The sequence below is a fragment of the Lepidochelys olivacea genome, assembly GCF_965140295.1.
Source record: "Lepidochelys olivacea isolate rLepOli2 genome assembly, chromosome: 5".
Taxonomy (NCBI): Eukaryota; Metazoa; Chordata; order Testudines; family Cheloniidae; genus Lepidochelys; species Lepidochelys olivacea.
The window spans coordinates 29752495-29763168 of NC_140415.1; positions in this window are offsets into that span (position 1 = coordinate 29752495).

Below are 10674 nucleotides of genomic sequence, written 5' to 3' on the forward strand. Positions count from 1 at the left end.
GGGAGAGAAACAAAGGGTCTGTGTCTGTCTATATGCTGCTTTTGCTGGGGATAGACCAGGAATGGAGTCTTAGAAATTTAGTAAGTAATCTAGCTAGGTATGTGTTAGATTATGATTTCTTTAAATGGCTGAGAAAAGAATTGTGCTGAATAGAATAACTATTTCTGTCTGTGTGTCTTTTTTGTAACTTAAGGTTTTGCCTAGAGGGGTTCTCTATGTTTTTGAATCTAATTACCCTGTAAGATATATACCATCCTGATTTTACAGAGGTGATTTCTTTACTTCTATTTACTTCTATTTCTATTAAAAGTCTTCTTGTAAGAAAACTGAATGCTTTTTCATTGTTCTCAGATCCAAGGGTTTGGGTCTGTGGTCATGTCATAAATATAAAGGGAAGGGTAAACCCCTTTGAAATCCCTCCTGGCCAGGGGAAGCTCCTCTCACCTGTAAAGGGTTAAGAAGCTAAAGGTAACCTCGCTGGCACCTGACCAAAATGACCAATGAGGAGACAAGATACTTTCAAAAGCTGGGAGGAGGGAGAGAAACAAAGGGTTTGTGGGTCTGTCTGTAGTCGTCTTGGCCGGGGACAGAACAGGAATGGAGTCTTAGAACTTTTAGTAAGTAATCTAGCTAGGTATGTGTTAGATTATGATTTCTTTAAATGGCTGAGAAAAGAATTGTGCTGAATAGAATAACTATTTCTGTCTGTGTATCTTTTTTGTAACTTAAGGTTTTGCCTAGAGGGGTTCTCTATGTTTTTGAATCTAATTACCCTGTAAGATATATACCATCCTGATTTTACAGGGGGAATTTCTTTATTTCTATTTACTTCTATTTTTTATTAAAAGTCTTCTTGTAAAACACTGAATGCTTTTTCATTGTTCTCAGATCCAAGGGTTTGGGTTTGTGGTCACCTATGCAAATTGGTGAGGCTTTTTATCCAACATTTCCCAGGAAAGGGGGGGTGCAAGTGTTGGGAGGATTGTTCATTGTTCTTAAGATCCAAGGGTCTGGGTCTGTAGTCACCTAGACAAATTGGTGAGGCTTTTTACCAAACCTTGTCCAGGAAGTGGGGTGCAAGGTTTTGGGAAGTATTTTGGGGGGAAGGACGCGTCCAAACAGCTCTTCCCCAGTAACCAGTATTAGTTTGGTGGTGGTAGCGGCCATTCCAAGGATAACGGGGGTAATATTTTGTACCTTGGGGAAGTTTTGACCTAAGCTGGTAAAGATAAGCTTAGGAGGTTTTTCATGCAGGTCCCCACATCTGTACCCTAGAGTTCAGAGTGGGGGAGGAACCTTGACATGGTGGCACAGTGGTGGGATTAACCTGAAATCATTTTGAGATCCAGTTGAGATTTTTTGAACTAGAAATACAGATTTTAAAAAGGAATTTTTAGGAAGTCCAGAAGGCAGCTTTGAAACTGAAAGCAGCTTGGTTTCTCTCTGCTTTGTGGCCAAGCAGAGACAAAAGGGGATTATCTTGTGAATTGCAGGTTTTCTTGCCTGGAGGCAGGGTACTTAACTCCTGCAGGGAAATTCACAGTCTTCCAACCCAGAGGTTTTTTTTTTTTTCTTTTCTTCCTAAAAGTAAATAGGGGGTGTGTGCTCTACCCATTTGCCTGGAGACAAAAGTGGCAGGGTTTTTTTTTAGGATTTTGATTTTTTTTTTTGTTTTGTTTTACAAGGAGCACAGGTTTGAAAAGAAATTTTTTTCTTCTTTGGGCTGGGTAAGCAGGTTTCCAAGTAGTTGGAGGTTTTTTGCTTTAATTTGGGCCCAGAGCAGAGACAAGGGAATTGTCTTTTTCTGTAGGCTGACAATCACTATCAGAGAATAGGTATTCTATTCCAGCACAGCAAAATTTTACAGCCAAGTTTTGTTTGTTTATTTCTAAACCTCGGGTGTAAAGTTAGTTAAAAACAGAGAGGTTAGAATGGCCAAATCCTCAGCTCGACTACAGCTGGAATTAGCCAAATTTCAGGCTGAGGAAAAACAAAGGGAACATGAAAGACAGATAGAACTCATGCAGCTGAAGAAGGAACAAGAAAGGGAGGCAGAACAACACCAAGAGGCTGCCCACAAGAGGGAAATGGAGGCAAGGAAGCATGTGGAGGAGGAGAGGGAAAAAGAGAGGAAGCATGTGGAGGAGATGGAGAGGATAAAGGCCCAGCAGAATATACCAACAAACCCTAGCAATCCTTCTCCAGGTACCACTTCCCATCCCAGAAAGTTCCCCACCTACAAGGCAGGTGATGATACTGAGGCCTTCTTAGAAAACTTCGAAAGGGCCTGCCTTGGGTACAACATCTCTACTGACCAATACATGGTAGAGCTGAGGCCGCAGCTCAGTGGACCCTTAGCTGAGGTGGCAGCTGAAATGCCTAAAGAACACATGAACAAGTATGAACTGTTTAAATCCAAGGCGAGAGTCAGAATGGGGATAACACCCAAGCAGTCTCGTCGGAGGTTCAGAGCCCTAAGGTGGAAACCAGACATGTCATTTACCCGACATGCCTACCACATTGTAAAACATTGGGATGCCTGGATATCAGGAGCAAGTGTTGAATCTCCAGTAAATTTGCCCTTCCTAATGCAAATGGAACAATTCTTAGAGGGTGTTCCTGAGGAAATAGAAAGATACATCCTAGATGGGAAACCCAAAACTGTAATGGAGGCAGGAGAGATTGGAGCCAGATGGGTGGAGGTGGCAGAGAAGAAGAAAACTGGTCGCAGTTGGAGCGGAGACCAGAAGGGACCACCCCAGACCACACCCTATTACCGGGGGCCGCCCAAAGCCCCACCTACCTCCCAAAGAACCCTCCAGACCCCTTATCGTCCCACCACCCCGTTCTCCAGCAACCCTCCTCGCCCCAGTGACCCGTCAGCTGGACGATGTTTTAAGTGTAACGAGCTGGGGCATGTAAAGGCCAACTGCCCCAAGAACCCCAACAGATTACAGTTCATTGCACCGGAATCACACCAGAGGTCCACAGGCCCAGATACCTCCCAGATACCCTTGGAGCGGAGGGAAACTGTGAGTGTGGGCGGGAAGAAGGTCACCGCGTGGAGGGACACCGGAGCACAAGTGTCAGCTATCCATGCTTCCTTAGTGGACCCCAATTTAATCAACCCAGAGATCCAAGTGACGATTCAACCCTTCAAGTCCAACTCTTTCAATTTGCCTACAGCCAAGTTGCCTGTCCAGTACAAGGGCTGGTCAGGAATGTGGACTTTTGCAGTCTATGATGATTATCCCATCCCCATGCTGTTGGGGGAAGACTTGGCCAATCATGTGAAGCAGGCCAAGAGGGTGGGAATGGTCACCCGCAACCAGGCTAAACAAGCCGTGAGGCCTAGCTCTGTTCCGGAAACTTCTATCAGGACCCAGTCAGAGGTGATGGACCTGGACCCCAGGCCAATGTCTGCAACAGCAGTAGTGGATCCAGTCCCAGACACCCAGACGGAACCAGTCCCAGAACCGGAACCAGCCAAACAACCAACACCAGACCCCGTGTCAGCACTGAATCCAGTACTTGCAACCTCAACACCAGAGGGCCCCACCGAACCTGAACTGGCAGCAGCCGATAACCCTACACAAGAGGCTCAGCCGGAGCCTGAATCCCAACATAGTGCACCAGCGGAGAGCGGTTCACAGTCAACAGAAACAGCTCCATCCCCTATATCGCTTCCAGAGGGACCAAGCCTAGGTCCACAATCCCATGAGGAACTGATGTCTCCAGCATCAAGGGAACAGTTCCAGACCGAACAGGAAGCAGATGAAAGCCTCCAGAGAGCTTGGACGGCGGCACGGAGCAACCCACCGCCTCTCAGCTCTTCTAATCGATCCAGGTTTGTTGTAGAAAGAGGACTTTTATACAAGGAAACTCTTTCTGGGGGACACCAGGAAGACTGGCATCCTCAGAGACAGTTGGTAGTTCCAACTAAATACCGGGCCAAGCTCTTGAGCTTAGCCCATGATCACCCTAGTGGCCATGCTGGGGTGAACAGGACCAAAGACCGTTTGGGGGGGTCATTCCACTGGGAGGGAATGGGCAAGGATGTTTCTACCTATGTCCAGTCTTGTGAGGTGTGCCAAAGAGTGGGAAAACCCCAAGACCAGGTCAAAGCTCCTCTCCAGCCACTCCCCATCATTGAAGTTCCATTTCAGCGAGTAGTTGTGGATATTCTGGGTCCTTTTCCGAAAAAGACACCCAGAGGAAAGCAGTACATACTGACTTTCATGGATTTTGCCACCCGATGGCCGGAAGCAGTAGCTCTAAGCAACACCAGGGCTAAAAGTGTGTGCCAGGCACTAGCAGACATTTTTGCCAGGGTAGGTTGGCCCTCCGACATCCTCACAGATGCAGGGACTAATTTCCTGGCAGGAACTATGAAAAACCTTTGGGAAGCTCATGGAGTAAATCACTTGGTTGCCACTCCTTACCATCATCAAACAAATGGCATGGTGGAGAAGTTTAATGGAACTTTGGGGGCCATGATACGTAAATTCGTAAATGAGCACTCCAATGATTGGGACCTAGTATTGCAGCAGTTGCTCTTTGCCTACAGAGCTGTACCACATCCCAGTTTAGGGTTTTCCCCATTTGAACTTGTATATGGCCGTGAGGTTAAGGGGCCATTGCAGTTGGTGAAGCAGCAATGGGAGGGATTTACACCTTCTCCAGGAACTAACATTCTGGACTTCGTAACCAACCTTCAAAACACCCTCCGAACCTCTTTAGCCCTTGCTAGAGAAAACTTACAGGATGCTCAAAAAGAGCAAAAAGCCTGGTATGATAAACATGCCAGAGAGCGTTCCTTCAAAGTAGGAGACCAGGTCATGGTCTTAAAGGCGCTCCAGGCCCATAAAATGGAAGCATCGTGGGAAGGGCCATTCGTGGTCCAGGAGCGCCTGGGAGCTGTTAATTATCTCATAGCATTCCCCACCTCCAACCGAAAGCCTAAGGTGTATCATATTAATTCTCTAAAGCCCTTTTATTCCAGAGAATTAAAGGTTTGTCAGTTTACAGCCCAGGGAGGAGACGACGCTGAGTGGCCTGAAGGTGTCTATTATGAAGGGAAATGTGCTGGTGGTGTGGAAGAGGTGAACCTCTCCATGACCCTTGGGCGTATGCAGCGACAGCAGATCCAGGAGCTGTGCACTAGCTACGCGCCAACGTTCTCAGCCACCCCAGGACTGACTGAACGGGCATACCACTCCATTGACACAGGTAATGCTCACCCAATTAGGGTCCACCCTTACCGGGTGTCTCCTCAAGCTAAAACTGCTATAGAACGGGAGATCCAGGATATGTTACAGATGGGTGTAATCCGCCCCTCTGAAAGTGCATGGGCATCTCCAGTGGTTCTAGTTCCCAAACCAGATGGGGAAATACGTTTTTGCGTGGACTACCGTAAGCTAAATGCTGTAACTCGCCCAGACAACTATCCCATGCCACGCACAGATGAACTATTAGAGAAACTGGGAAGGGCCCAGTTCATCTCTACCTTGGACTTAACCAAGGGGTACTGGCAGGTACCGCTAGATGAATCTGCCAAGGAAAGGTCAGCCTTCATCACACATCTCGGGCTGTATGAATTTAATGTACTCCCTTTCGGGCTGCGAAATGCACCCGCCACTTTCCAAAGACTTGTAGATGGTCTCCTAGCGGGATTAGGAGAATATGCAGTCGCCTACCTTGACGATGTGGCCATATTTTCGGATTCCTGGGCAGACCACCTGGAACATCTACAAAAAGTCCTTGAGCGCATAAGGGAGGCAGGACTAACTGTTAAGGCTAAGAAGTGTCAAATAGGCCTAAACAGAGTGACTTACCTTGGACACCAGGTGGGTCAAGGAACTATCAGCCCCCTACAGGCCAAAGTGGATGCTATCCAAAAGTGGCCTGTCCCAAAGTCAAAGAAACAGGTTCAATCCTTCTTAGGCTTGGCCGGTTATTACAGACGATTTGTACCGCACTACAGCCAAATCGCTGCCCCACTGACAGACCTAACCAAAAAGAAACAGCCAAATGCTGTTCAGTGGACCGGAAAGTGTCAGAAGGCCTTTAACAAGCTTAAAGCGACACTCATGTCTGACCCTGTACTAAGGGCCCCAGACTTTGACAAACCGTTCCTAGTAACCACAGATGCGTCCGAGCGTGGTGTGGGAGCAGTTTTAATGCAGAAAGGACCTGATCAAGAATTCCACCCTGTAGTGTTTCTCAGCAAAAAACTGTCTGAGAGGGAAAGCAACTGGTCAGTCACTGAAAAAGAATGTTATGCCATTGTCTACGCTCTGGAAAAGCTATGCCCATATGTTTGGGGACGGCGTTTCCACCTGCAAACCGACCATGCTGCACTAAAGTGGCTTCACACCGTCAAAGAAACTAACAGAAAACTTCTTCGGTGGAGTTTAGCTCTCCAAGATTTTGATTTCGACATCCAACACATCTCAGGAGCTTCTAACAAAGTGGCTGATGCACTCTCCCGTGAAAGTTTCCCAGAATCAACTGGTTAAAATTGTCCTTGAGATGTGGAAAATATTGTTAGTCTTTATGTACTTGGTAGTATATTTAGAGATGCATGTGTCTTATTAACTCTGTTTTCCTAGAGCTCCAGGAAGAAATCCCAGCCAGTGTTTCACCCTAGCTGAGATTTGGGGGGCGTGTCATAAATATAAAGGGAAGGGTAAACCCCTTTGAAATCCCTCCTGGCCAGGGGAAGCTCCTCTCACCTGTAAAGGGTTAAGAAGCTAAAGGTAACCTCGCTGGCACCTGACCAAAATGACCAATGAGGAGACAAGATACTTTCAAAAGCTGGGAGGAGGGAGAGAAACAAAGGGTTTGTGGGTCTGTCTGTAGTCGTCTTGGCCGGGGACAGAACAGGAATGGAGTCTTAGAACTTTTAGTAAGTAATCTAGCTAGGTATGTGTTAGATTATGATTTCTTTAAATGGCTGAGAAAAGAATTGTGCTGAATAGAATAACTATTTCTGTCTGTGTATCTTTTTTGTAACTTAAGGTTTTGCCTAGAGGGGTTCTCTATGTTTTTGAATCTAATTACCCTGTAAGATATATACCATCCTGATTTTACAGGGGGAATTTCTTTATTTCTATTTACTTCTATTTTTTATTAAAAGTCTTCTTGTAAAACACTGAATGCTTTTTCATTGTTCTCAGATCCAAGGGTTTGGGTTTGTGGTCACCTATGCAAATTGGTGAGGCTTTTTATCCAACATTTCCCAGGAAAGGGGGGGTGCAAGTGTTGGGAGGATTGTTCATTGTTCTTAAGATCCAAGGGTCTGGGTCTGTAGTCACCTAGACAAATTGGTGAGGCTTTTTACCAAACCTTGTCCAGGAAGTGGGGTGCAAGGTTTTGGGAAGTATTTTGGGGGGAAGGACGCGTCCAAACAGCTCTTCCCCAGTAACCAGTATTAGTTTGGTGGTGGTAGCGGCCATTCCAAGGATAACGGGGGTAATATTTTGTACCTTGGGGAAGTTTTGACCTAAGCTGGTAAAGATAAGCTTAGGAGGTTTTTCATGCAGGTCCCCACATCTGTACCCTAGAGTTCAGAGTGGGGGAGGAACCTTGACAGGTCACCTATGCAAATTGGTGAGGATTTTTACCAAACCTTTCCCAGGAAGTGGGGTGCAAGGGTTGGGAGGATTTTGGGGGGAAAGAAGTGTCCAAACTGCATTTCCCAGTAAACCCAGTTAGAATTTGGTGGTGGCAGTGGATATTCCAAGGACAAAGGATAAAATTAATTTGTACCTTGGGAAAGTTTTAACCTAAGCTGGTAAAAGTAAGCTTAGGAGGTTTTCATGCAGGTCCCCACATCTGTACCCTAGAGTTCAGAGTGGGGGAGGAACCTTGACACCCCATGCATGCAATTTCTCCACCCAGATGTGACACTTAGGCCAAAAAGTTTGCCCACCCCTCCTTTAACTTGTTAGACAACATCAGATTTCGCTTTCCGTGTTTATACTTAGCTTATTTAAATGTGGGATACAAGTCACTGGGTATATCTCACTTACCAATTTCCTGCCATTCCAAGGACAATGGGCACTGGTGCACCTTGGCTTAAGTGGGTAGGTGGCTGGATGGTGTTGGCGGCCTGTGACATACAGGAGGCCACAGACTGGATGATCTGATGGTCCCTTTGGCCTTAAACTCTCTGATTCTATGAACTGTTCCCATTCTCCTTGTCAAAGTCCAGGGCAACTGCATCTGTGGTCCCCCTCGATGGTCCAGCAAGGGCTCCCACTCAAGGCTCCTGAGCCATTACCTCTCTTAGGTGGAGACCTGTGTCTTACTTGCTTCTGGCTGGGTTTTTTTTTTCCAGGCTGCACTGTGAATTCTCCACAAGTCAGACTGCCTAAACAGTCTTTCTCCTCAGAGGCTATAAATGCCACTGTTTTAAGTTACCACATAGACCTTTCTAAGCAAGCAATGTTTTAAGGTAAAAGCATTATGGAATAAACATATTGAAAAAAACCCCAAAATCCTACGCTCACAGTAATAAGGTTAGCAGAGATCTCTTGGATTCCATCCAGGTGCTGGTTGGTGTCAGTGCACCAAGAAATTTTTCTGTGGTCACAAGTTCACAATACCTTTTGTTCAGAATAAGAACACCCATGGACCTCTGAGTCACTCCTTTATACAGTTTGAGTCTTTGATTTGGGACCCTGGGAACAGGTAATCAGCAGCGTAAGGCTGAGTTCTTGCACAACTGGAGAGGGAACTTTACATACATCTCCCCCCTAGAGATTTAATGGGAAACACACCAAACTTTGTTTGCCCCATAAGTTCATTCTTGTCTGGCACATAGTTTCAAATAGTCCTTTGAAGCTCATAACACTTCGGAGGGTTTACACTACTCACAGTTTCCCCCCACTCTAGAAGTTACATACAATTCCACAACAATACATAAACGTTGCATTTTTAATACAATGGACTCCAAAACAACTTAAACTTAATTCAATAGGTTTTATCCATGGATATTGTATTAGTATGAGCATTGCCAGCAGATCTAGGGAAGTGATTATTCCCGTGTATTTGGCACTGGTGAGGCCACACCTGGAGTATTGTATCCAGTTTTGGTCCCCCCACTACAGAAGGGATGTGGACAAATTGGAGAGAGTCAAGTGGAGGGCAACGAAAATGATTAGGGGGCTGAGGCACATGACTTACAAGGAGAGGCTGAGGAAACTGGGGTTATTTAGTCTGCAGAAGAGAAGAACGAGGGAGGATTTGATAGCAGCCTTCATCTACCTGAAGGCGGATTCCAAGGAGGATGGAGCTAGGCTGTTCTCAGTGGTGGCAGATGACAGAACAAGAAGCAATGGTCTCAGGTTGCAGTGGGGGAGGTCTAGGTTGGATATTAGGAAACACTATTTCACTAGGAGAGTGGTGAAACACTGGAATGGGTTACCTAGGGAGGTGGTGGAATCTCCATCCTTAGAGGTTTTTAAGGTCAGGCTTGACAAAGCCTTGGCTGGGATGATTTAGTTGTTGTTGGTCCTACTTTGAGCAGGGGATTGGACTAGATCACCTCCTGAGGTCTCTTCCAACCGTAATATTCTATGATTCTATGAAATTGCCTTATCTGTCACACTCCTCTTGATCCGATGCTTTGTGCTTCTTAAGGTGGCTTTTGTTTCCTTATATATGGATTATGTCTTTTTCCTCCATGTTTCTATCAGCCTCGAATCATTCTACTACTAATAGAGCCAAATTTTCTAAGATGTATGGCATGATCTCCATTTTTAGAGCTGTGTACATGCATCCAAGGGGCAGAATTTAGCCTACCAAATCTCACACTAATTTTTCACTGAATACTTTTTCACCAGCTCCGACACCTCATCTCCCACCTTCAATACAAAAAGACATTCAGCCAAATTGTTAAAATGAGACACTCCCCACCCCATTTGAGCACATGCCACTTTGCATATACAAGCATTTCAGTGCACATTTGCTGAGCACTCCTGCTTCCATGCTCAGGTGTTAGCTTCACAAGCACAGAGATTGAGTTTTGTGCATTTAAATTCTATTACTCGCATGCAGAAGTGGTCTTCTACCATTTGTATTTTGCAATGCTCATAATGCACAAAACATGTATGCACCAATGGTTGTGTGTGTTGGAGGGCCTTTTGAAAGTTTGACCTACTTAGTGCACTTGAGAACTGATACCAAAGCTTATAGGATCACATTTTTCTACTGCATTAACAAAGAATGCGAACCAATCTGACATGGTAAACTCCTATGTGGCAAAAACAATCATTAAGCCCTGAAACCTCAGAATTCCAGTTGAACCCCAGGTATTCAGGAATCAGAGTAACAGCCGTGTTAACCTGTATTCGCAAAAAGAAAAGGAGTACTTGTGGCACCTTAGAGACTAACCAATTTATTTGAGCATGAGCTTTTGTGAGCTACAGCTCACTTCATCGGATGCATACCGTGGAAACTGCAGCAGACATTATATACACAGAGACCATGAAACAATATCTCCTCCCACCCCACTCTCCTGCTGGTAATAGCTTATCTAAAGTGATCATCAAGTTGGGCCATTTCCAGCACAAATCCAGGTTTTCTCACCCTCCGCCCCCCTCCCACCCCCCCACACAAACTCACTCTCCTGCTGGTAATAGTCCATCCAAAGTGACCACTCTCTTTAAA